At 45.3% G+C, this 27,422-nt stretch overlaps 1 long non-coding RNA gene across 1 annotated transcript in view; it reads left to right on the top strand.

Moving 5' to 3' along the window:
* The first annotated feature begins 2,430 nt into the window (after positions 1-2,430).
* The window catches only part of LOC114597253 (uncharacterized), a 38,340-nt gene continuing 13,348 nt past the window's right edge, over positions 2,431-27,422 (top strand). Inside the window, exons 1-2 of the long non-coding RNA XR_013393260.1 lie at positions 2,431-2,599; positions 7,046-7,214. This is a non-coding gene — a long non-coding RNA (uncharacterized LOC114597253). The remainder of the gene's footprint in view (positions 2,600-7,045; positions 7,215-27,422) is intronic.

Raw genomic sequence — 27,422 nt, 5'->3', positions numbered from 1 at the left:
TGGGCTAGATGACCCTGGGGGTCCCTTCCAACTCTACAATTCTACAACTCTGTGATTATGATGTTAACAATAATAATGAGAGTTTAGTACAATCAAGGAAGTCACAGCAGCCATCTAGCAGTTGTAGGTCAAGATGAACCAGGATTGCTAGGCAGGGTATTTAAGGCAACCATTGACTCATAACTCAGCTAGATAGGATGAGCTGTCAGCAGTGAGCAGAGCAACCCAGGAAAGGCCTCCTGTCTCTCATGACACCAACAGTTGAAGTCATGTGGCGCTGGCATGCATGCTGCAATGCAAAGCAATTCCGTGCAACACAGGCCACCGCTTTTGCCGCAGCAGTTGCATCACGAAGGCATACTCGGTAAGCACTGACATGGGCAGTATCTGATTTTCAGAAGTGAAAAGTCTTGACTCATCCCACTTATTAAGAAAGTTCACGAGGAGAGGAGGGGTAAGTTCCTTATAAAGGCATTCACCCCATGCACACCGAGGTGTAGCTGTGGCTCCTGGGGGCCTGATGCGGCCCAATTGCCTTCTAAATCCGGCCTGCAGACGGTCCGGGAATCAGTGTGTTTTTACATGAGTAGAATGTGTCCTTTCTTTAAAATTCTCTGAGGCCTGCCTGGTGTTTTTACATGAGTAGAATGTGTGCTTTTATTTAAAATGCATCTCTGGGTTATTTGTGGGGCATAGGAATTCGTTCATTTTTTCTTCTTCAAAATATAGTCCTGCCCCCCACAAGGTCTGAGGGACAGTGGACCGGCCCCCTGCTGAAAAAGTTTGCTGACCCCTGCTAGTTGTTATGAATGAAAGGGGATCTTCCACGGGTAGTAACTGTAGCAGTGAAAGGCTGACCAGGCTAGGTTAGCTGCAAGGCATCTTGGGAACGTCAAGATGATAAACAAGACTATCACTTTCCGTAAGGTTGGAGGGGACAGTATGGGATCCTTTTAAAGCAATGCCTTCAACAACAGACCTTTTTACTGTTGTTGTTACATTTTACTGAAAATTCTCAGTGAGAAAATAAAGTAAAAGAAAAAAAAACAAAACAAAAATAAAAGTAAAAAATATTTGAAATTGCAATACGCAATATACGTATATAAGTAACACAGTTATTCCAAATAATGAAAAATTACTAACAAGGTATTATAATTTCTATAAGTGCATTATAACTAGCATTAGGGCTGGTTTTCTCTGTGTGTTCACAGAGACAAGTAAAGATATGGAGTTTTAACCAACAAGGCTTGGAATGGCTTAAGCCCTGCAAACTTTAAAAATGACCATCTCCACATCTTCCACATAATGTAAATGCAGTTTGCAGTTTATTGTGGCTATACAGCCAGCATAGTAAAACCAAAATTTCAGCATAATTTTCACATAAACATTAAAATGGTCAGAGTGGAATTTAACAATCAATATACTAATTAAATATATTTAAAATATGTATCCAGGGAAATATAAACTGCATTAAAAGGTTTTTTTAAGTAGAAGAATTTGACTCTGAGCTGTGTCAATTTATGACTGTTTGTGGAGCTGTATAAGCTTTTGCTTTCTTTGACTTATGGCTATCACATAATGTGTATCTGCCTCTATGACAGAGGTATGTCTTGGGCTCAATTTTCTCATTGAGTGAAAGCACATGGTACAGCCATTTTGTGCTTGAAACCCACTCTGGATACACTCACACCCAATGCTTTTTTTCTTAAAAGAATGTTTAGGGGTACTCTCATTTTCCTACTCACATTGAAATACTGCCCCTCAATGAGGCCAAACTTAGATTCACAAAATGTTTAGGGATATGCGTACTCCTGCATCCCCCCAGAAAAAAGGATTGCCCACACCTGACATTTAGAGCCCATGGCTTCCTACCAAGGAATTATGGGAATTGTAGTTCATGCCTCACAGAGCTCCATTAACAATCTACAGCTCCCAGGATTCTTTGGGAAAAGCCATGTGCTTTAAATGTGCACTGAATGTGCTTTACGGTATGCTTTCTCACCTTGGTCAGTATTTTGTGGGATAAATTCAAGTACATGCCGTAATTATAGGTTTACGCAATTAAATTGGATGGACACGTTCTGTCACCCTAGTGCAACAAATCCACTTTAAAATGCATCAGATTTTCTGTGCTTTGGAAAGTGATGGGAAAAGGTATTGAAAGGTGTTTATTGACAATTCATCCTGATTTCCTTACACAGAGTCTGACTACATCTGCTCTTTTATTGAGCATTCATTCTTTTATGTTTGTGGACAAGGAACACTTATTCTGATTTGCTTGTGTGGGAGATTGCAGTCAAACATAACTATCCACAACTGCTAGTCAATGCATGAAGGGGTTAAGGACTACAGAGTAGTATTGCTAGATTGTCTCAGTTAAGTCACGCCCCCTCTTCTCCAGAGAGGAAGTGAAGCTCCCTTCCTCTTCCTTCCTTTCTCTTCCTGCAACATTTAACCAATGAAGGAGGACATGTGTAAGGTTGCTTCCAAGCTTACAACAAGCGTTTGGAACTATATTCTGTATTTTCTACCTGACAGTATTTCCCCGGTATTATCCTTGCTGCTGCATGGAACAATGCATGACTGACACCTTAAATCTGTAAGTAAATCATTTTAACCTTACCTCACAGTGTGTGGCCTGCTCATTCCTAGAGGGGTAGAAAGAAGTCAGCTGTTGTGTGCTGCTGAACAGGATAAAAAAGGTTTAACAACCTTTATTCCTAACCCTATACAGGCAACTCCCCATTTACAGGGGGGTTACGTTCTGAGGTGCCGCGTATTTATGTGAAATCACGTATACAGTGGTGCCCCGCAAGACAAATGCCTTGCAAGACGAAAAACTCGCTAGACGAAAGGGTTTTCCATTTTTCGAGCTGCTTCGCAAGACAAATTTCCCTATGGGCTTGCTTCGCAAGACGAAAAAAATTCTGGGTTTGAATTTCTGTGTGGTGGGTGGCTGGGGGAACAGTTGGGGAGGGGTTTGCAAGAATCTGGAAACTTGTGCGTTTTTTTCTGCATTTTTATGATTTTCTGTGACCATTGGGCCACTCTGCTGTTTTTTTAAAAAAATTCTGGATTTGAATTTCTGTGTGATGGGTGACTGGGGGAACAGTTGGGGAGGGGTTTGCAACAGTTGGGGAGGGGCTGGGGGAACAGTTGGGGAGGGGTTTGCAACAGTTGGGGAGGGGCTGGGGGAACAGTTGGGGAGGGGTTTGCAACAGTTGGGGAGGGGCTGGGGCGATGCTTCGAGGTGACTGATTGCACCACCATCACCCTGCGGGAATTCTGGAAGGACCACTTCGACATCGTCACCTGCTTGAAGATGATCACCACGGCCTGGAACGGGATCAGCCAGAGAAATTTGAATTGCGCTTGGCGCAGCCTGTGGCCGGACTGTGTGGCACCAAGTGACTCTGATGCACCAGAGTCAACAGTGGTGCAGGACATTGTTGCCTTGGGGAGGACCATGGGCCTGGAGGTCACAGAGGAGGACATCAGCGAGCTGGTGGAGGAGCACGACCACAAGCTGACCACCCAGGAGCTGGTCGAACTGCAGGCAGAGGCTGCGCAGGAGCAGGCCTCGCTGGAAGAGGAGGAAGCAACTGAGGAACGGCTGTCCTCCAAAGAACTGAGGGACATTTGTCTGAAGTGGAAGGATGTGCAGGCTTTTGCACAGCGGCACCACCCTGACAAGCACGTGGCACATGACCTTGTGAACACTTTTGATACGAGGGTCATGTCGCCTTTCAGGGAGGTGCTGAAAAGGCGGATGAAGCAGCAGACCATGGACAGGTTCTTCAGCAAGAAGCAAAGAGTGGAAGAGGAACCTTCTTCGAGTTGTCCCCCAGAGTCTTAGAAAATGTACTGTACACTTTGTTGATTTTTAAATGTTTTTCTGTCATGTTTAGAAACTTAATTTATTGTTCCTTCAATTTTTGAAATGCTCTTTACAGTATGTGTGACTTTAAAGAGCACTTAATAAACTCTTGTTGTACCAAATTTGGCTTTGTTTGGACTTTTTTTGACCATAGGAACGCATTAATTGATTTTCAATGCATTCCTATGGGAAACCGTGATTCGCAAGACGAAAAATTCGCTAGACGAAAAAACTTGCGGAACGAATTAATTTTGTCTTGCGAGGCACCACTGTATTTGAAACACCATTGGGGAAGCCTGCAAATACCCTCTAAACGTCCAGGAACCCTCGAATACTCCTTAAAAAAACCAGCAGCATTAACTAGAGGAGTTGGAGAGCTGAAAATAATATCAATATATTTCACATCTGACAACCAATGCATCCCTTTGGTTTCAGATAGTACATGGGTAGATGAGTCCAAAAAGCCCGGAACACACATTTTCATGCACCTCTAGCAGCTATGGTAGCTCATTTTCCAGAGGTGTATACTCAATTCTGACCAAACTACAATACAGTGGTACCTCAGGTTACAGACACTTCAGGTTACAGACACTTCAGGTTACAGACTCCGCTGACCCAGAAATAGTACCTCGGGTTAAGAACTTTGCTTCAGGATGAGAACAGAAATTGGGCGGCAGCAGCAGCGGCGGCGGCGGGAGGCCCCATTAACTGAAGTGGTGCTTCAGGTTAAGAACAGTTTCAGGTTAAGAACGGACCTCCAGAATGAATTAAGTTCTTAACCCGAGGTACCACTGTATACATAAGGAGGCTTAGTTTGGTCAGAATTGAATATACACTTCTAGAGTTAACACTAAATTAATTGCTTCTGTTGCTGGACTACAACTCCCATCATCCCTGACCACTGGTCATGCTGTCTAGGAATGATGGGAGTTGTAGTCCAACAACATCTGGGGACCCACTGGTTGAGAAACACTGTGCTAGAGGGCTGCAAAAATTTGCGTCTCATCTACCCATGTACTATCTGAAACCAAAGGGGCACATTGGTTGCCAGATGTGAATTCTCTCCCCCCCCCAGCTCTCCCACCCCACTATGGGATTTAAGGATTCAGGTAGTTTTGAGCCAAGAACACTAAGCAAGTGAGGAATGCAGCGAGTACCGGGACTGCAGCTGGATACACCAGTTTGCAGATATCAAATTGCTCAAGCGTCCCTTTGCTACAGCAAAAAAAATATGCTGGACTAGACAGGCTAATAGTGTGACTCAATGTAAGACAGCGTCATAAAGTCGTATAGTACCGGGAAAGAAAAAGTGTGAGCGGATGATTACACAACACCAATTGAAACATTAAAAAAGGGGAAGACCTATAGCTCAGAGCCAGCATTTTCTAGGCTACATGCAAATGACGGTTTGCCTTATGTGAGGTCAGATTCCTTGTCCATCTAGCAAAGCACCATGTGCTCTGATTGGCGGCAGAAGCTTTCCAGGGTTTCAAGCAGAAGTCTATATGACAGCAACTTTTTAAAATGAAGATGGTAAGGAACAGGATGGTAGTGGCAAATTCAGAAATGCACAGCCGTAGCCACGCCCCCACAGCCACACACCCTGATAGCCACGGCCCTTCTGCAAACTTCTAAGTTAAACCATAATCCTGTCATCATACAATAATTTTTATTAGGGATGTGTTGCAACAATTAGCGCAGATTTCCATGTGTTCCCTTTCAGCGAGAGCTATTTTCTGTGCATATTTTATTTTGAAGTCACTTTGGTTGTGTTTCCCTTTGAGTTCCATTGCACGTAACGGAACTTGCACGCTATTCTCTCGAAATGGAAGCCCCTTGTATTTTTAGTTCCTAAACGCTAAACTTTGGAGCATGTGGAACAACTCCTCCGTGTTCTTCCCATGTACTTTCTCCAGAGTGACCCTAGGAACCAATTCTCAGTGACTGACACACCTCCATTGACTGTCATTGGCGCCAATCAGCACAAAGGGGGATATAATTGGTGTTTTTATACTGCTAAAAAACCCTGTGATCCTCAGATAAATGGTGGTATAATAGTAATAGAATAGTAGTAGTAGTAGTAAATAATAATAATAATAATAATAATAATAATAATAATAATAATAATAATAGCTCAGTTGGCAGCACATGAGATTCTTAATCTCAGAGTTATGGGTTCAAGCCCCATGTTGGGCAAAAGATTCCTGCGTTGCATGGGGTTGGACTAGATGACCCTTGGGGTCCCTTCCGACCCTACAATTATATGATTCTAATGCTTATTGCACCGTAAGTGTCTAAAAAGCCCCCCTTTCATGACAATTAGGCAGTTCTAGGACAATGGAGAAAGGGACACTGCTGGGTACTGAAGAAATAGTTATGGGTCTTCAACCCTCTACAACTTCGGACCACTTATGCACTTTTGTTAAGGGATGAATCTGGGATCTTCTGAATGTGAAGCATGTGCTTGGAAAAGATCATTCTAGGCTTGTTGTTGTTTAGTCGTTTAGTCGTGTCCGACTCTTCGTGACCCCATGGACCAGAGCACGCCAGGCACTCCTGTCTTCCGCTGCCTCCCGCAGTTTGGTCAAACTCATGTTAGTAGCTTCGAGAACACTGTCCAACCATCTCGTCCTCTGTCGTCCCCTTCTCCTTGTGCCCTCCATCTTTCCCAACATCAGGGTCTTTTCCAGGGAGTCTTCTCTTCTCATGAGGTGGCCAAAGTATTGGAGTCTCAGCTTCAGGATCTGTACTTCCAGTGAGCACTCAGGGCTCCTTAAGAATGGATAAGTTGGATCTTCTTGCAGTCCATGGGACTCTCAAGAGTCTCCTCCAGCACCATAATTCAAAAGCATCAATTCTTCAGCGATCAGCCTTCTTTATGGTCCAGCTCTCACTTAAGGCAGATTCCTATATTAACATTTTCCCCAAGGTAGTGTTTGTTTGCCTGTAGGCAAATTACCTGTGACATTCCAGGCAAGGTGCAGCCTTTCCCCCAACCTGCTTCCTCTCAGATGTTTTGGGCTACAACCTCCAACAGCTCCAGCCAGTATAGGCAACAGGCAGGGATGATGAGAACTGCAATCCAATAATATCTGCCTCTTAAGGAGGCTGTTTCTAGGACCACACACTGAGGCCTCATCTGCACTCTCTGTTTTTTCCTTGCACCAGTGTCCACTCATGAGGCGGACTGTAGAAGCACACTTGAATGGTGAAATCCTCTGGGGTGGCACCACCGTGGGTGCCCACCCACCTCAGCGATGGCGTCTTCCAGTGAGGTTTCATGAGATCTCACAAGCTCTTGCGAGATCTTGTCAGAAGCTGCTGCTTCATGACCCTGGTAAGTGAGACTTGGGCAAAGCGGGCAGCAAGGGGACAGCACATTCCTGTTTTGCTTCAGGCGGTAAAATGGGATGGGCCACCTGAGGCCTTTACCTATATTTAAAGCAGTATCATACAACTTTAAACAAGTCATGGCTTCTTCCAAAGAATCCTGGGAACTGTAGTTTGTGCAGAGTTATCTGGGAATTGTAGCTCTGTGAGGGGAATAGGGGTCTCCCTACAACTCTCAGCACCCTTAATAAACTACAGTTCCCAGGATTCTTTGGTGGGAAGCTATGACTTTTTAAAGTGTAATAAACAAAAATCTGCCCTTATTCCCGTTTGGGGGACACAAGAGCCCTTATAGAGTCCTTTGTAGGTTCTCCATCGGTCAGAGAAAATAACAGAAGCCAACCAGAGAATATTGAGAAGCAAAGCAGCTCATAAGCTTGATCTTTATTGAACTGTTGCAACAGGGTGCTCCCCTCACACGCAGGAAAGGAGGAGGACCCAGAACAAAGGTGTGCCCGCCCTTATACAGATATTTTAAATTGCCCGCCCTGGAGTCCAAGACCACCCCCAGAAACATCATACCTACATCACAGAAGAGTCGGTCCACAACAGAAAGCTGAGTGCATTGTTTATCTCCTGTCTGGCAGGTTACCTGTTAATGGTTACTTGACTGGATACCCTGGGGAGCCTGGCCAGTCTTTTGTAATGATAAATACTTCGTTCCTGAGCCAGGTCACAGGCTCACCCTATTCATACACAGGCATACCCTTAAGACAGGATTTGTGAATGAAAAGACAATGGGGAGGCTTTTCCATTTTCCTTTGACCTTGCAGAGAAATATTTGAGGTCAATTTGGGAGTCAAAATGGTTTCAGGGTGGTTTTCCTGTGCTGTTTCAGACATGTGGTCTATATATTTATGTACGTGTTTGCTTGGTACATTTATGAACATTTATTATATATATAAGACCTTATTTTTTTTATTTCAAAAGTAATATGATCCTGCTTTAAAAGTTGGCTCTGGGATCCAACAGGAAGTATATGTAGAAAAGAGAGTGAAAGAGCGATGTTTTCCTGCTTTAGTTGTGTTGTTAGTTTTTATTGTCTTATATTGTATTTATTTTGCTTTGTGGCCCATCTAGAGGCAGCTATATAGATTCAGTTAATAAATAGCTAAGAGTTTAAGTCTTGTATGCAGGATCCAGGCACGTAGCTGCCAATTCCTATCATGTGTGAAATGGGTGTTGGTCAAGGGGTGTGTGTGGAGTGTCTCCTGTCTACGTGGAACAGCCTGGGATTTCCTCCTTTTTTTTTTACTGGACATTGGCTCATAGCATCTGAAGCAATTGTAAAAAGTGAATAATGAGGAGTCAGGGTTCTCTAAACACTCCCCAGGTGGCCCCATGAGTCACAAGAAGCCTGTGAATTGGCTTGTAACTGGCAGGAGCTTATGAAGCAACAGAGGCAAGAGGTGCAGTAAGAACTTTTTTTTTTAACCCTCCTCTGAACAGAATGGTCAGTGTGACATTCATCACGTATTTTTACCCGAGGCCATTAAGGCTGACTCTCCTGCACTGTCTGGAACTTGCACCAACTGAAGTCTTCCAATTCCAGTACATTGGTTATGATGTCCTTTTCAAAAAACAGACGCTTTACTTAATGCTCTTATATTTCTGATTTTTGTTCAACGTAGCTTATCTGGTCTGCTAGGTAGAGCATTTAAAATAGGAGGGATTATTTATATAAAGGTCGTTCTATGGGTGGACAATTTTGCTGCCAGATTCAGGGGACCCTCTTATCCTGGACAAGGGGGAAATAAATGAATAACATAGCTGTTTCTGATCTTACTTGGGTGTCTTGAGAACTGAGCTCTTTTCCATTATTTTTTTTTAAGGTATTTATTTCCCAGCTTTCTTCCCTAGGAGCAATGGGAAGTACAACGGTAGGGATCATTCAGTCTGTAATGTAAAGGGTTGATTTTGTTCTCACTCAGCTACCCATGGGTGGTGATGGTGTTGCTTAGCAAACAGGCTGAGTAGCATGATCTGCACTGAGGTGGCACATGCTCTGATTGGCCTGTAGTTCTGAGGGAGTTTTCCTGTGGTATGTTTTTGCTGAATGTCTTCCTGTTATGTACAAGGCCTGAACTAAGGAAGACTAATTTCTCCTTAAATTGTGTATGGTTTTGTTCAGTTTCCTCAGTAAAGTATTCTCAAGACTTTTGTCTCTTGACTCCAGCTGTGTTGTTCATGTGACTTCACTTAACAAGGGGTTTTCAAGTAGCTTCCCAACTCCAGGATTTCAGATAGGGTTCTCTCCTGGTCCTACCTAGAGATGCAGGGAATTGAAACTGGGACCTTGCAGATGCAGATGGTCCTTCCCGATAGTAAAGGCAAAGGGACCCCTGACCATTAGGTCCTGTCGTGGCCGACTCTGGGATTGCGGCACTCATCTCGCTTTACAGGCCAAGGGAGCCGGCGTACAGCTTCCGGGTCATGTGGCCAGCACTTCTGGCGAACCAGAGCAGCGCACGGAAACGCCCCTTCCCAATATAGTACTAGCGTACAAATCCCTAAATGGCTGGGGACCCAAATACCTAAAGGAGCATCTTCCCTAGTATCAACCATCTTGGACCTTATGATTGGCAGGGGAGACCCTTTGGGTGGTTGTAGTGTTGGGTGCTGCCCAGTTAGTGTTAACCCACGCCAGGACTTTCTTGGTGATAATTCCCTGTTTGCGGAATACCCTCCCTGGTGTAGTGCAATTTGTTCCTTCTCTGTCGCTTCCCTTATTATTAACATTCAGGATTTTTTTTTAAAAAAAACCGTTCCTGTTCATCCAGTCGTTTGATGGCTGAAAGATATTGTTCCTGGCAACCTTGAAATTATTAGCTGTGTGGGTGTGTGACTGTTTTGAAATGTTGTTAGATGTTCTTAGTGTTTTGTTTTTTATTTTAAACGTATCTTTATTTTATTTTTAAATGTACAGTATTGTTTTATTAGTTCGTTGTCTGCCCTGGGCTCTTTTAGGAGGAAAGGTGAGATAGGGATTTAACAAATAAGTAAATACATTTATAATATTGGGACTAATCCAATGGATGCTTCTCAAGGCTCCTACGGGTGAGCTGTTCATCGTCCTGATCTCTTTGCCCAAAGCCTACATGGAGGTTATATGAAGTCCATTCTTTATTGTGCATTGTGATTAATCTGTGGAAGTTATACGACAATCAGCACCCGTCATAATTTACTTGTGTGGAGGTAATACTTTGTCCTGCCAATCAGTTGTTTATCTCACACTTTTTAGTGCATTTCCTTGTCACTTTTCTCTTTTTCAAAAAGGGAGTCTGTTGCACCAGAGCGCTTAAGTCCACTTTAATCCTTCAAACCTCGTATGCAAATTCCGTATCCCTCCCACAAAATGATGGAGGAGGCAGTAGTCGTAGATACTCTGTGTCATTGTTTCAGCAATGTTTCGTGTTAGGTGCTAGCTCTTCTGGGGCGTTTTGGCTCTGGGGGCTGTGTGGTTTCACGAAAAAGTAAGATATCCTGCTGAGTCAGCCTTGCTTGAGTCTTCCAGCCTGTTCATGTCATCTGATGATTCAAAGTTAATTGCTGGTGTAACCCTGGAGGTGTAGTAGAGATGGGAGGGCTAAGCCCAGTCGCCTGATGTAGAGTCCCACTGAAACACTCCTCTTCTGCCTGCAATATGGCAATCAGTGACATCACATCCTGGCCACACTGTCGCTTCCTGCTGAGAAGAGGCTCAGATCACAGCTTGCCTGAAGCCTTCCAGGCTCTGCGGCACCTCAGTTCAGTTCGGTGTAAATTGCACCGGTCCTGTTCCTTCTGAGTTCAGCTTCTTGTCAGTTACGGACTGTCAGGACTAAGGGGCATACCCTTTAAAATGAAAACAGGGACATTTCTCATTCCTGCCCCCCATCCCCAAGTGATGCTCCTCAACCCACGGTTTTTCTCGTGGAGCATTTCCTATCAGAAAGAGGACAAGTGTCACCGCCCCTTCATCAATGGGACTCAGCATAAATGTTCTTCACTGTCGTGAGAAAACCCCTTAATTCTTGTGTTATTTCATTTTATTCTTTGGGAGGTTTTCTTCTTGTAAACAGCAATAAATGAAAGGGGCAAGATTAGATGTGGACGCACAAAGCATTTTTTTTTTAAATCAAGACTCCTTGTGCCCTGCTGCATTCCCCCTTTCTCCCCACCCAGGGTGGCCCTGCCCTCTGCCTCCCCCCTGAGCCAGAATGTCCTGTGGGGCTGGGCCTTGGTGGTGGCAGTCTCTCTTCTGCCTTCTTGGCTGCTTTCTCTGCTTTGAGCTGCCCAAGGAAGAAGGCCAGCAGCAGTGGCCACGGAGAGAGCAATGGGATGTTCCCATTGCTGCTGCCCCTTAGGACAAACGCTGGCTCATCCTCCTCTCCGAGCTTGGTGGCAGTGGCGCTGGCGGGGAAAATAGGGTTTTCCACTTACCCTGCGCTTTCTAGGCATGGGTTCAAGGACTTTTCCCTTTGCCTGCCACCGTCCCTCAGAAAACCTGCTCTTTTGCTGTAAATCAGAACAGCAAACCCAGTTGCCATTTGTTTGCGGGTTTCCCTGCGGGGGGGGGGGGGGCAGGAATTGGAGGTGTAGCTAAGCCCATAGTACAGTGGTGCCTTGGTTTAAGAACAGCTTAGTTTATGAACAACTTAGATTAAGAACGCTGCAAACCCGGAAGTAGGTGTTTTGGTTTGTGAACTTTGCCTTGGAAGCAGAACATGTTCCGCTTCCAGTTGAGTGTGTTCCCTTTGTAAATTGAGTCCCACGCTGTTATGGGGAAGCGCGTCTTGGTTTAAGGACGCTTTGGTTTAAGAACGGATTAAGTTCATAAACCAAGGTACCACTGTATCAGTGAACAGTGTGCACTGCCTTGAGGGTGAAGAGTCAGGCTGTGAGATATATATATATATATATATATATATATATATATATCCCACTGGGTGCTGTCTTGTATCCTAAAATCTTTAACTAAAGGTAGTTTTGGAACACTGACTCCTTTGACAAACGCTAAATGCCTATTGTCATTTTGATTTTTCTAAAAAAGAACAAGAAGGCTCCGAGCCGCGGGGCTTGTGTGTGTTTGCCTTGGATCGAAATGTAGCTCGGCCAGCCGAGAGTCATGCCACACTGCATCAGCCTATTTTGAGTCAAGGCATTGGCCACTTAGAATAAAACAAACAAACCCCTGCAAGGAAATTAGTCACCCGAAGTCTCAACAGGTGAGGATTGAATGAGTCCCATTCACGTGAGCCCTTCCCTTCCCATTCGCCAGGAAGGGTGTTTGTGATACCAGTCAGGCAACAATCCTGATTGTGATGACAGGCAAGCAACACATTTGGATTCATTTCCAGTTACTGCACCTGAAGAAACTGACCGTGTTTGTCCCTAGCATTTGTGTGGTGAGGCTCAGTGCTTTGAATATACAAAGTCTTGAGGGTCAGCCTTCAGTTAAAAGATCTCAGAGAGTGAGGCGAAAATAGACAATGGAGATAGGGTTGCCATACGTCATAAAAATCCAGACATATAAATTGTTTGTTTCACAGCAATTTTGCAAAAATAAAGCTCAACAAACTTTTCTGTCCGGATTTTGAAATATGACTGGAGATCTATGGCCACCTCTCTAGGGTGACCTGTCATGCCCATCTCACTGAGTCTACTTTGAGTATGACTAATGCCAAATACAACCTAGCTACTGTAATTGAAATTGAAATTCAGTACATCTAGGCAACATCAAAGCCTCTGCTATTCCTTTTTATGGTTCCTTTTCTTTAAAGCAGACTTGAACTGACCAGCCAAGGCACTTTAATGATTATTTGTATTGTTTTTGGGGGGTGTTTTGCATTTTATTGCTGTAGAGGGCCCTAAGGCATGAATGAAGGAATGAAGGACCCCTTCAAAACAGAGGACTCTCCTTTATAAAGTATATCTGCTTCACAGCACTCAGAATCCTGAATGCAGTGGGGTATTTCAGAGCAATCTGGCAATGCTAAAACGATGCCTGCGTGTAAGTGAGTTTCAAACATCTACCTTCTTGGGACTTTTCCACGTTTTTCAAGCCGCATGAGAGTGGCTCAGTTGTACCTGAGTGTTGCAATTTACAGAAACTTTTAAATGAGTGCAGGGTTTGCAAGTCCCCCACCCAAAAGTTGTTAAACATCGGTGTGCTTGTTGAGGCTCATTTAGCAAATTTGTGGGACTGAGGTAGGCTAACAATTGGGCAACTGTGGCTGTGCTTTTAATGATGGCTTGAAATGCAGACATGATTCATCTCAGTGCTGTGGAAAAAGTCATCTGCTAAGTACTACAGTTAAAAGCCCCGGAGCAAACTAGGCCCTTTATCTCTCATCAGTTGGCAACCCTAGAATTACAAAGGATAAGCAGGACAACTCACCACCACCAAACCTTCACTTGCAGGTGAAGTTGGCAGCAAAGTGCATAGGCACCAACTCCTGGGGAGGTACCATCACCCCCCCCCAAAAAAAAATATTTGAGAGGGCCAAGGGCCCCCAAAATTGATGGGCATTGCTGCTGCATCTTGTGATCAATTAAGTGGGGCGGGGCTTACCTGTCCCCCCGCCCCTGCTCCAATATTTTATTCAAGTTGGCACCCTGGCAAAGTGTATGGGTGTGTGTTGCTGACAAGTCTTGCAACGTTCGCTTGCTTTGCTGAATATTTGTGCCTACTGGTTTACTCTCAAACCAGTGGACGATTGCGCCTGCACAGATCCACAGGTGATTTCAGCAGTGCAGGGGAAGAGCTTCAGCTCAGTGGTAGAACACACAGGCTTTCCATGCAGACAATATTGGGTTCATTCCCTGGCTTCTTGAGGGAAAGCTAGGCAACGTCCCTGCCTCAAACCCCAGAGAATGGCTACTGATTGGTAGACATGTAGGGCACTTCCAGATGACCTGTTCATTGAGCAGTCATCCTGATTGGATTATCTTACATCAAAGCAAGGGCTATCTCACACTTTCCAGGGCAATTCCCCATCACTTTCCTTGCCACAGATGGGTTTGTTCTGGATAACGGCCCAATCAACTACAGTTGTGCAACCTGTATTTGCTGGCCTGTGATTGATTCCTGCCTGAAAATATCAACAGTGTGGAAGCAGCTACTTGTGTTTCTATGCATGGGCTTTATGTGGACTCCAAATCAATGCTGGCTTGCAAAAAGTAAGTAAAAACTAATTCTACTGTAACTATATTCAAATCACCTGAAATAAGGGAGGGGGTGCAGCTTCTACTGGCTTGTTTTCCTTTTCAGTGTAAAGAAGTAGAAAGGGTCCTTAAAAAACCACGGGAGTGGCTCTGAAGTTCCAAAAAGTAGTTCCCCCAACTTGGGGGTGGGGTGTATTGCAATTCCAGCATGCGTAAGTCAAAGTATTCCATTCATTAGGGATTGTGAGGCAGAATATACAAACTCAGGGCTATTTGCAGTTGCTCATCTTTCCAGCAGCAAGTGTATGTGAATGAAGGTTACCAGATTTTTTCCAATGAATCCGGGGACACTTTTCAACTTCCTACTAAATAGATGGATTTTGTCAGGGGACTGGTTTGTATATCCGGGGACTGTCCCCAGGAAACGGGGACGTCTGGTAACCTTAATGTGAACGCTGGCTCTTGTGAGATGGAGGTTATTTCAGAGAGATTTTCTCAATATCCAGGAGGATGACTGGGGACCCTCGAGGGGTGAACCAAGGACACCATGTTGCTGCTTCTGCTGCTCTCCTTTACCCCAGTAGTCCAGGACCTCTTCAGCCAATGAGGCTCCCTCCCCCCCCCCAGGAGCCAATGTTCCTGCTCCCACTTCTATAGTAGCTGGCATCAAAAGGGAGAACGTCTGTCCTCCATCCCCAGTTCCCATAACTTCTGTCTCACTGCTTCTTCATTCTTCATCTCCATCTGAGCCTGCCAATCCATACCCAGTTCCCCATGGGTCATGGGACTCATGCTAGATTCCACCATAGCAATGCCATAACAGCATAGTCCTTGGGGAAATCAGTGGGACTAATAAGAAATTGTGTGTGTGTGTGTGTGTGTGTGTGTGTGTGTGTGTGTGTAGGCAGGCAGGCAAGGAGGTCAAGCCAGGCCTTTCCCAAAGCTTTCCATTTCTCCTGCCCTAGTTTGAACTCTTCTCATTCCAACCACCAGTGTTGCAATGGAAAGATGGAACTACATTACAGTCCCATAATAAAGGCTTTCTTTATTGGAGTCCCACAGAGAAGAAAGCAATTCTATGATTGTAGAGTTAACCCACTAGTGATGTTGATGAGTCAATGAGTTCAGAAGATGGAAGTTGCAGGTCTTCCTATTGCAACACTGGTGGATGAAATTAGTCAGGGAAGAGTGAGCTGAATGCTTTGGAAGAGATCTGGGCTGTCCCTAAGTATACACACGCATGGACACACACAGAGAGAGACACACAGACAGACATGACAGTGAAATCTGATTCTTATTGGAGCAGGGGGTGGAAACTGCAACATACATATTAAATCCTTTGTACAGCGCATTCCATTAGAAATCCCAGAGTAGTTAAAAACAATCTAAAAAATCAATAACAATAAAACCAGAAAATATTCAGTCCACAGTAGATAACATACATGCTAAAAGCTAGGCAGAACAAATACTTACCTGTTTCAATATGTGAAAATGTAGAATTGCCCCATTAACAGCACTAAGGTTGATTTAAAGAGAACACTCTTCCAAGCTTGTTTGTTTCTATGGGGTGGATGGAGGGGAATTGGGTACCAATAGTGGAGATAGAGTGTTGACCTGATGAGAAAGGGGGAGGACCAAACCTCCATTCAGAGCCACAGAGTTCCTTGGCTGGCTTTGGGCAAATCAAGCTCTCTCAGCATCACCACTTCCTAGGGTTGTTAACGAGGTAAAAAGCTAAACGGCTGCTTACCTAGGTCCTTGGAAGAAGGGTTGGATACAAATGAGTTCAATTTATAAGCTGTACTTCCAACTTCTAGTTCAGAAGCTAGAAGTAGAGGGGGAAATAGGAAGCTTCATCTCGTATCCAGACAAGAAAGCTAGATGGAGCCTCCACATACCAGGGCAGGATACCTCTAGGCATGCCAGATGCTAGGGAGGGACAAACTTCTAGTGAAGACCATCTCCTTCATGCCCTGCTTGTGAGGACTTAGAGGCCACTTGATGGGAAGAGCGTGGGTGAAATAGGGGCTCCCCACTGATCAAGCAGAGACTTCTTTGACATTGACCATGGAGCATTGATTGCATGCTCTCAGGCTTGCATGGGAGAAATTGTCTCTTGCTGAAGTGATAGGGAACCAGTATGGTCCTCTAGGTGCCAGTGGACCACATCTCCTTGACCACTGACCCTGCTGTCTAGGGCTGATGGGAACCAGAGTCCCACAGTGTCTTGGTGGTCACAGATTCGCCATCCCTGGGATGAATGGACCTCTGGTCTAAGCTGGTCTAAGAGATCTACTGGCTGTGCTGCCTAGGGCTGATGGGAGTTGCAGCAGAAAACCTATGGTCGGCAAAGGCTGCCTTATAACAAGGCCATTGCTGGCTTTTAAAAGTAGCAAGTGCTTGCTGTTCCAGAATAACCAAGAAGACACGGCCATACCATGCTGATTCTTCCAAAAATACCGCAGACTCCAGGCTGTAGAAATGTGAGGAACTCTTCTGACACACATTTTTCTCCAGTGATGCTTCGAGTTCCTTTTAGTCTGCAATAGAGGACGTTTTAATATGTTAAGAGTCTGATAAGCCATAGAAGAGAGCCTTTTGAAACAACTGAATGTGTTTTCCAGCCAAAGAAGAGTTTACAGATCTGGAAAGCGCAAAATCCAATTTACCATATTTACTCGAGTCTAATGCGCCATTGAACCTAATGCACACCTCAATTTCCAGAACCTTGAAACAAAAAAAAAGTATTTGCTGGCAAATGTGAATGTGCCATCGAATCTAATGCACACCTTAATTTTTGAAACATAATTTGGTCGAAAAAGGTGAGCAATAGAGTAAATACGGTAAGCACCACTCATAAAAAAACATGCTGCAAGTATAATTGTTGGGGTTTGGGTTTTTTTATGGCGATGATGATAATGAAGGAGAAGGGACAAGCGATACGTAGATGGAAAGGGAAATGGATTTTCCAGGTCAATCACAGGATGGGTTTTAGTGCTTTAATGAGAAATGTGGTGTTAGCCCGGATTGCTAAATGGAGTCTCCACATACAGAGACCAGGGACAAACAAGAAGGGGAGCCGGTCGCCTTCAGGCCCTGCTTCTGCGCTTCCCTATCAGACGAGAGATAAAAGTTGGACTGCTAGTTGGACCATGGCTAGGCAATTCATATTCTTGTGGAATCCCAAAGTGCAATGCTAAAGAGGCGCAATCTGATGACTGATCATGCTCTGGGCTGCACCCCACCCCAGCAGCAGACTCAAATGCTTTATGTGCTGGGCCACTGCGGCAACGATCGCAGATTGCAGACCAGGCCTGTGCAGGTGCTCAGAAGTAAATTCCAGGCAAATTCAGTGGGGCTGGCTCCCCAGCAGGACTGCTGGGAATTGAAAGAGGGATGGAGGCCAAATGCAGTCCGCTCTGGCCCTCAGGAGTCCCTCCAGGCCACACCCCCTCTCACAGGCCACACCCACCTTGAGGTGTTTTCTCCTAGCTGGAAGGTGTTCTTGAACTCTGACACTGCTTCTTGCATGCCTGGATGAACAATGGAGAATGGTGCCTAGGTCAAAACCAGCTGTGCAAAGGTAATATTTGCATTCCTTGATCCACCCATGCAGGTCTCTGGCCCTGCCCACCACAGGCTTGTAGTCCTCAGGAGGTTCAGTTGCCCGAAGGGAATGTGGGCCTGAGGTTGGAAATGGTTCCCATCTCCCCTGAATGAGATGAGCACACCTCAGCAAATTGAGTAGAATCATAGAATTGGAAGGATATGCAGCTGCCCTTTAAGGGAATCGAACCTGTGACCTTGGGGTTATTAGCACCATGCTCTAGCCAGTTGAGCTATCCACAAGTAGCATCCATAACTGTGCCTGATCCTCTCCTCCTATCACTGAATTTGTCTCTCCTGGCTCCCACACTGGAAACTGCTTCAGCAGGACTGCCTTTCACATTTGGCTTTATCAGCGGAGCTTTGTGCCGTTTCCCGGGCAACAGCGTGCAAAGGGAACACCAGGAATGCGCAGGCGGCAGGCCTGAAGCCGTCTCCTGACCTGCTCCCTGCAGGCCCCAACGCAACCGCTGCTCCAAATGGAATTTGTTCCCGCGGCACTTTATAGACAGAGTGTTCCCCTCCCGGCAGCGCTTGCATGGCACAGAGGCAGCGTGACGACAATGGCAGCTGAGCCGGCTGCCCATTTATAACAAGGGCTTGTTTATTTCTCGACTGGGGACACATGCGCGGAGCAGGGAACAAGGGTGGGGCTGTTCCCACAGCTTTCTGAGAAAAGGGTGAGCTAATGTGTCCTCGCCAGAGAGAGGCACAAAACAAAAACAGCAGCAGCAGCGCATGCAGCAATGAAGATTAGCAAGGAGAGAAGCGGAGCCCAGAGCTGGCAGGGAAACAGCAGCAGAGAAAGAAATGCAGGGACCAGGAACAGAAATGGAGAAGGGAGGCACAAGCCCATTTATTGGGGAGGTAGCCCAAACTGAGCTAATGCAGCTCCTGTTTGTCTATTGATCCGACTCTCATCCGGGAGTTGGAAGGTACCTCAAGGGTCATTATCCCCTGCAATGCAGGTATCTCAGCTAAAGCATCCATGGCAGATGTCCCTCCAACCTTTGCTTTAAAAAACCCACTTTCCGAAGAAGACCATTCCACTGCTGAACAGCTTTTGCCACCAGGAAGTTATTCCTGAGGTTTAGTTGGCATTCTTGTAACTTGAAGCCTCCAGGGCAGCAGAAAACAATTGGTTTATGCAACTGGGATCTAGATCATTGTGTGTGATGATTGCACATGTTGTTGTTGTTCAGTAGATTAGTTGTGTCCGACTCTTCATGACCCCATGGGCCAGAGCACACCAGGCACTCCTGTCTTCCACTGCCTCCCGCAGTTTCGTCAAATTCATGTTGGTCGCTTCTGTAACACTGTCCAGCCATCTCGTCCTCTGTCGTCCCCTTCTCCTTGTGCCCGCCATCTTACCCAACATCGGAGTTTTTTTCCAGAGAGTCTTCTCATGAGGTGGCCAAAGTATTTGAGCCTCAGCTTCAGGATCTGTCCTGATGATTGCACATATGTGTGACAATTCTGACACATGTATGACCATTACTTGATGGTGTGTTTGTGTTAATGAACATCCTAGGTGTAATGCCATGGGTATAACTTTTTATATTATTATTGGAATCAATTCATACATGCGGACAACAGTCATCAGACACTGGGTCACAGCCAATCACACTGCAGCATCATGGTGTTTTACATCAGTGAATTTAAAATCACACAAAGAACTTAAGCATTGCCTCAAATGAAATGCTCTTTAGTGGATGTTCATACATTCAGCTGCCACAATACAATTTTCCAGTACAGGGGAGAGCAGTTATATCTGTGCAATGCCTGAATCAACCTTCTGTAATTTCTACATAAATAACAGTCCAGATTTATAACAATGGTAGGACATATTCAGGAAATATGGCAGGCCATGTCAGCAATATACTGATGACACACAGCTCTGCTAAAGGTGTGGCAGTGGATTGCTGGTGGACCGTTGTCTTGCCTTGGTAATGGACTGGATGAGAACCAACAAACTGCAGCTCAATCCAGATTAAGACTGAGGCACTGTTAGTGGGCGACTCTCAGGAGGGAGACTGTCTGCTTTTAAAGGGGTTACACCCCCTCTTAAGGAGCAGGTGCGTAGCTTGTGGATGCTCCCAGATCCATTGCTGTCACTTGAGGCCCAGGTGGCCTCGGTGGCATGGAATGCCTTCTGTCAGCTTCAATTGGTGGCCCAGATGCACTCCTATCTGGACAGGGGTAGCCTAACTTCTGTGGCCTATGCTCTGGTAACCGCTAGGTTAGATTACTGCAATGTGTTAGACGTGGGGCTGCCTTGGAAGATGGCTGAGAAACTTCATCCGGTGCAAAATTGAACTGCCAGGTTGTTCACAAGGCCAAGACGAGTGGAGAATATAATACCAATCTTGGCCCGACTGCACTGGCTGCCGATTAGTTTCCAAGCCCAAATCAGAGTGCTGGTGATGGCCTGTAAAGCCTTACGTGGCTCAGGGTCACCTCCCTACCTTAAGGATCCTCTCTTCCCATACGAACCAACCCAGACTCTGTGCTTGTCATCCGAAGCCCTTCTCTGTGTCCCCACTCCCAAGGAGGTATGGAGGGCAGCAACATGAGAACGAGACTTTTCTGTGGTGGCTCCCTGTTCGTGGAATGCTGGCTCGCTTGATGCAATCATTACATGCCTTTAGATTCAAGGGGAAAATATTCCTCTTTACCTATGGCCTTTGGCCATAAAACAATCTATGGGCTTGAAATAGGGTGGGGACTGTTTTTAATGATACTTCTCTGTGATTCTTTTATTTTTATTATTATGCTTTGTAAATTGTTTTATAATGTTGTGCACCACCCTTGCTTGATTTGCGAGCTATCAGGGAGTAAATTTTTTCACAGGGCAGCCTCGCAACCAGAGAATCTTGCGGCAGCTTAACGATTAATACATTTATTGGAGAATAAGCTTTCATATCCACATTGTCTGATGCATGAAGTGAAATCTTAATAGGCAGGTCTACGAGGAGGAAATTGGAAGGTGGAAGTTAAATGGCAATGATACGCAAAAATCTCTGATAATTAGAGCTTAATTATATGCTAAATAGGCATGCCATTAACCTTTTAAGCAGCAGGTGATTGTTAAAACGATAATAGAGTCATCACCTCTAATGGGACAGGAAACCTTGCCCAAGCAACAGTCATAAGATATCCTGGGTAAGCCATCACATGTGTAGAGCCGTGGCATTAAACTTCAGCTGTTTCCCTTGTATTTTCCCTTTGAAGTTATTTTGTTACTGAACGGTCAGTTACAGGACATCCTAGGAGGTTAAAATGTCCGCTCACTGGTTTATGAATATTGCTGTTTCTGACGTCAGATGTATTCTTTTGCATGGAACTCCCCTGCCCATCCTTTGTCGAAGGCAGAAGAGCATCTTTGGCGGATGATGGCATACATCACTTTGGAAGAGGGTCAGGTGAACGTTGTTGCAGATGACATTACTGGGTCCTGTTAAAGGAAGGCTTTTTCATGTGGCACTCCCCTCCCCAAAGCATTTCTGGACATAACATTCAGTTCACATGCAAATCACTGCTGGTGGTGACTGCACACATGTGTGATTCATTGCATGCGCCCACACTGAGAAGTTACAATCAACCACTGCAACTTCCCAGTCAATGAATTGCAACTGTTGATGCCCATCATAATCTACATGCCTTCTCCACCACTGCGGTGTTTTCTGATACGACAAAGCATAATTCGTGGAGCAGTCCTATCTCTTAATTGTATAATGAGTAATAAATATTAAGGAAGTTTGCTGGGCATGCCTTTGATAGATCCGCTACTAGTCTGGTGATGATGCATAGCAGCCCTTTTTTCTGTGGTGCAGCCACATTTATGGAACACCACGTTTCTGGAATTCCTTCTTGGAAGAAGCCCTCTGGGCTTAGAAAGTTTAGTTAATTAAATGCTGCATTTCTTCCAAGCCAGCTTAAAACTATGGGTGGGGGAAGACTCAGAAGTTTTGGTTGCCTTTGCAAAGAAGGAAAGCTCTTCTGGGAGAACTTTTTTCCTGGTGCAAAAAGCAGACATAGGACGCCCCCCCTCCCCAATACTGACTAGGATCACAGCAGGGGGCAAATGGTACAAGCTTGGGAGCCCAGGGCCTCGTTTTTAAAAGTACACATATTCACGTAGCTGCTAATCGCTTGGATAGGGATCATGTCTCATTTGGCCCAGAGACCTTGGCGAACTGCGCCGGTTCGAGGAGACAAGCGTGTTTTGGATACACACCATATGTCTGACTCTGTATAAGGCAGATTCATCCATTCAGATTATATAGGTGCAATGCCCCACTGTGCTCCTTAGTAAATGAATTCGCTTGGCACAATAGTAAACCCTCAAAATGGCACCGCGGGATAAATGAGATTGCCACCCCAATCTTCAATGCATCACATGGACCGAGTCTTAAGAATACTGATCTAGTTTGGAGGAAAGCTGGCAAAGGCTAGGGGGAGGGGGGGGAGACTAATATCCAGTTACATCCTTTGCCTCTTTCCAAGCCTAACACATCCTTTCTCTTCTCATTGGAAAATACAGTCCTTAGAAATATAAAGGGTGGCCTTTGGCCCCCAGTCCAAAATCAACATCTCCCCTCTCCACCCCCAAATTCCTATCGTACTTCACTTTCAGTCCAAGGGCAATTCTACATATTGCCTCTCTCATAGGGAGGAAGCTGGATTTAGCTTCTTGGTGCTCAGATTTCACAAGCTGCCCTAGTAATGAGGGATGATCAAGAGTTTCAGCACTCGCCCTCTTCATGCATCAGAAGCGATGCATGAAAGTTATCTGAACTGGGGCAGAAGAAACACAGAACCGGCCAGGCTACATGGAGAACCGCCCCCCCCCAGGCCATTGACAGATTTCTCAAGCTAGCATGGAGCCTGGCCATCAGTTTTCCTTTTGATTGCAATGTTTTGGCCGCCTCCACCCCTCCTGTCAAGATATATTGGGGATCCAAGGCAAGGCATAAATCATTTGTATTTTGCAAAGTGGTGAGCTGAGAATTTCCTAGAAAGACCCTGTTGTCAGCCTCCTGATATTTCCACCAACGCCTAGTTGTTGTTGTTGTTTTCTTTCTGGAACAGCCCTCCCTAGTAAATGGAAAGATACCATCGAGAATGCCAAGAGTTCCCCGAATGATTTCACAGCCCCGTTTGTGATTCTCAGAATCTGGATAATAAGAAGACCTAGGGCATGTAATACAATCGCAGTGCCAGCAGAACGACCTTTGGCTGAGCTGCTGGGGACAGCTATTGGAACATTTGCCACTTAATGGCTTCCTGCAAGACCAGGGAGGTGGCCCACATTCCCAGCTCTCTGTGGGAAAGCAAAGAGACAGAAGTTCACTTTCAAACATGTGAAAGTGCCTGCATGGAAAGCGCTTGCCGATTGGGTATCATGCCGAATCCACGCGTAGGATTGAACTTGGGGCTTTCTGCATGCAAGGCAGATGTTCTGCCGACTGAGCAATCGATGTCCCGACTCCCCTAGTGGTGCAGCAATAAAACTGCAAGAACATTTGCAAAGCTCAGCAGGGTCTGGTACGGTTTCAAACTGGATGGGAGACTGTTGAGATTCCTGCATTCAAGAGGGTTGGGCTAGAACTAGATGAACCCCCAGGATCTCTTCCAGCTCTACAATTCTTCGGTTCACTGGCATTGCGTGACATTTGCACGTGCACATTTCATCCTATATGGAATAGCTTTTCAGGTTACGAATTACTTGACGTTTGCGGTGGTCCTAAGATTCCTAAGATTATGGGACGTGGGTGGCGCTGTGGGTTAAACCACAGAGCCTAGGACTTGCCAATCAGAAGGTCAGCGGTTCGAATCCCCGCGACGGGGTGAGCTCCCATTGCTCAGTCCCTGCTCCTGCCAACCTAGCAGTTTGAAAGCACATCAAAGTGCAAGTAGATAAATAGGTACTGCTCCGGCGGGAAGGTAAACGGCGTTTCTGTGTGCTGCTCTGGTTCACCAGAAGCGGTTTAGTCATGCTGGCCACATGACCTGGAAGCTGTACGCCGGCTCCCTCGGCCAATAAAGCGAGATGAGCTCTGCAACCCCAGAGTCGGTCACGACTGGACCAAATGATCAGGGGTCCCTTAACCTTTTAAAGATTCCAGATGCATGCCCAAATGACACTGATGGGATTCAACTCCTGTGTTATTATTTAAAAGATTTATAGCTTGTCCTTCCATTGTAAAAGTTGGTCTGAAGCACCGGTAATACAACAATAGGCAACCCAGACCAAAAAAGAGTTGAAAGTTCTTAATTACCTACCTCATTGTGTCTTTGTCATGGGAGAGGAAAGGGGGTGGCACAGGGGCACCACAATTGATATCTGGGCATCCCTGCAGGCAGAACAGAGAAACAATTAACCTCTCTTCCTCATCCCTCCTTCTTGCAATCTTCCCCATATTCCACACTTCCAAGCTAGATCCAGGCAATGGGGAAGAAACTAGGTTGTGGAGAGAAATCTTAAGGTGGATTCTATATGGATGGACCCTAAATGCATAGAATTTGCAGCACATTATGTGCGCAGTTATCCATGACTGGGTAAGGTGGCCAGATGGCAACTCAAAAGACTCCACTGGTTCCTTTCAATTCCCTGCTGACTCGGGAGCTGCAGCTGTGGTAATTGCTCCTTCCACCTCTTTTTTCTCTCCAGGTCATTTCATCTGCCATGTTCCCCGCCTGCTGTTCAACCTACCTTCTGCAACAGGAGGGAGAGGGGCCGAAGGAGGAGGGGAGGAATGAGAGGGAGAAGCCACTGATTCCTTGTTTATCGATTCAAGTGGGGATTTAAAAGTACACTGAGTGTGTGTCTGTGTACGTTGTGCCAAGAGAGAAATTTCGAGTCTGCAATCTGCCAACCCTGAGCTTGCTTTCTGTATGGGAATTTTGTCACACATGAAACTGCCCATTTTCTTTTGGATTGGATGCTATCTGCGATTTTATAGCAGTAAGATGGGATTCTGTAGTAGAAGGAACTGCTGAGGCGATCAAACCAGTCTCATTGTTAAGCTAACGGGCCTAGCAAGCCTCCTAAGAACCCTTTCACATGACTAAAGAGTTGGCTGCGTTGTCATAGAAACAACTAACCGGTGCTGCTGCCGGATGGACAGGGCAGGCCTTCAACCCTCACCTGGCTGGGCCCTGCATCTGAACAACCCTTTACAAAATTAAGCCTCCATCAGAAAGCACTCGTAGTGGGAGCACTCGAAGCACTGTCTCAGGTGCTCAGGCTCTCCAACGAGTTCCCCAGCCTTGCTGTCTCTAAGGCTGCCAGGCAATGCACAATTAATTACCTGGGAGCAAGCCCAGGTAATTGAGAGACTCAGATCTGAGGAAACATGCATGGGATTTTAGCCCACAGGGTAGTGCCACATGTGAATCCATGGCTTCACAGTCATGTGGTGTGTGTCAGCTCGAGTGAGGGGTTACTTAAAATCCTGATGTGCACACTCACTTACTCACTTACACACACATGTGGAAGGCAAACAAGCCGTGGAGATGCATTGGAACGCTTTATTTAAACAGATCCCAATATAGATCTGCGGCTTATGCCAGCACACAGGACGTTCTCTTAAAATACACATTGATTTTTAGATGTAGCTTTTGATAGCAATGAAGTTCAGAATGGTTATTTACTGGTAAAGCTTCCGTTTATCATACCCCGTGCAGTGTGGCTTCATAGTTACGCCGAGTTTGTCAGCGTTGTGTACTGTTCTATTCGAAGCTTAAATCTGGTCGCAAAGAGTCGAGGGAGAAAGAGCCCCCTTATATTTTGTGATTAGAAAGGTCTGGAGTGGGGCGGCAGCATGGTTTGCCTAAAAATTGGTGGGAGTCAGGGGTTGGAGCTTGTGGATTTCCTAAAATCCGCTCTTAAATTTGACTCCATAATCAGAGGTGTCACCCATACATCTGATGGGATGGTGATGGAAGTTCAGGAGCAGACTTAAAGGCTGATGTCTCTTTGTGATGGGTCATTTCAGGTTGCAGAAGAGAAGGCGGCATTTTCCTCCTACTGACCTAGAATGTCTTTAAATGCTTCCGGGTGCAACTAGATATTTGTGTGGGCGTGAGCCAGACTAGTCTCCTTGGTCTTGCTCTGGGTGGCTGCCTGTCCACTTGCTTGTTCCTGTCTCTCCCTCCCTTTCTTCCTGTCAGTCTGCCAGCTTCCCTAACCATTCCTTGTTCCATCCTTGCTCCATCCTACTTTGGGTGGACTTCTTGGCTTGGAAGCAGTAGACTTTGCCTTCTGATTGACCTTCCTATAGATCTGCCCCGTCCACTGCTGGTCCCGATCCTGCTGGGATTCATGCTTTCAGCTCCCTGACACCACCCAGTGCTGACACAGGCAAATTATTTCTTCACAGTTCCTATCTGTTGCAATCACCCGTAACACCACTTGGACAGAAGGCTTGTCCCATGTTAAGGAAACAGTCCTATCAATTAAACGATCCTGTTCACTGCTCACCAAAAACATAAAAGGAAGTACTGTTAAATCCACACTTTGCTTTTTTTATAGGCCATTTTCACATGCATATTAAATAATTCCCCCTTTTTAAATACAGTGATTAAGAATGGCCATGTGATTCTCCGATGAAATAGTGTGGGAATTCAGGAAACACCTGAATTACACTTTTCTGTGGGGTGTTGACATCTCCCCCACCCGGCTTGGTGGATGACATCCAGCTTTTAGATCACTGGTTGCTTATCTATCCCTGATATGAATGGTTATTGCTAGAACTGCGTCCTGTTTTGAAGGGGTCGTTGTTTGGGAGTGGAAGCTATTCAGGCAGAAATTCAATTGGATACATAAAATGAACTAAATATAATAATGAACCAAATATAATAAGGTTAAAAATTGGGGACAAGAACTTGTTGAACTAACAATTGGAAATGGAATACAAGAAGGGGAGGCGTGGGGAAGTCATGGAAATATGTTATTGAAAATAAGGATTGTAAACGTTGAGTGTTTTTAAATTCTTTTTTTTTCTTTTTTTCTTTTTCTGGATTTTTTGAAAATTTCAATAAATATCTTTTTTAAAAAAAGAAAGAAATTCAATTGGTCAAAAATTTTACCCATTATTCCAATTCCATGCTACAAATTCTACCAGAAAAATTTGATTGGTGACTGGCCAGACAGCCACAGACAGATGGCAATCTGGCTGCTAATTATATACAGTGAGCAAAAATAATAGCAGGTATTCCTCGCTAAGGTTTTTTCCCCTACGCAACCTTCCATTAAGCCAAACTTCTCCTGCCTTTCCCTTGTTAGCAGAGATGTCAGAGTTACAAAAAGCTGCTCTGGCGAACCTGTTCTGCAGATGGGAAGTATGAGGTTCTGTCTGAGAGGTCATTCAGTGCTAGATAACAATGGTTTACAGCCACC

Source organism: Podarcis muralis, chromosome 6, assembly GCF_964188315.1.
Source record: "Podarcis muralis chromosome 6, rPodMur119.hap1.1, whole genome shotgun sequence".
Lineage (NCBI taxonomy): Eukaryota > Metazoa > Chordata > Lepidosauria > Squamata > Lacertidae > Podarcis > Podarcis muralis.
This window is presented reverse-complemented; position numbering and strand designations above follow the sequence as displayed.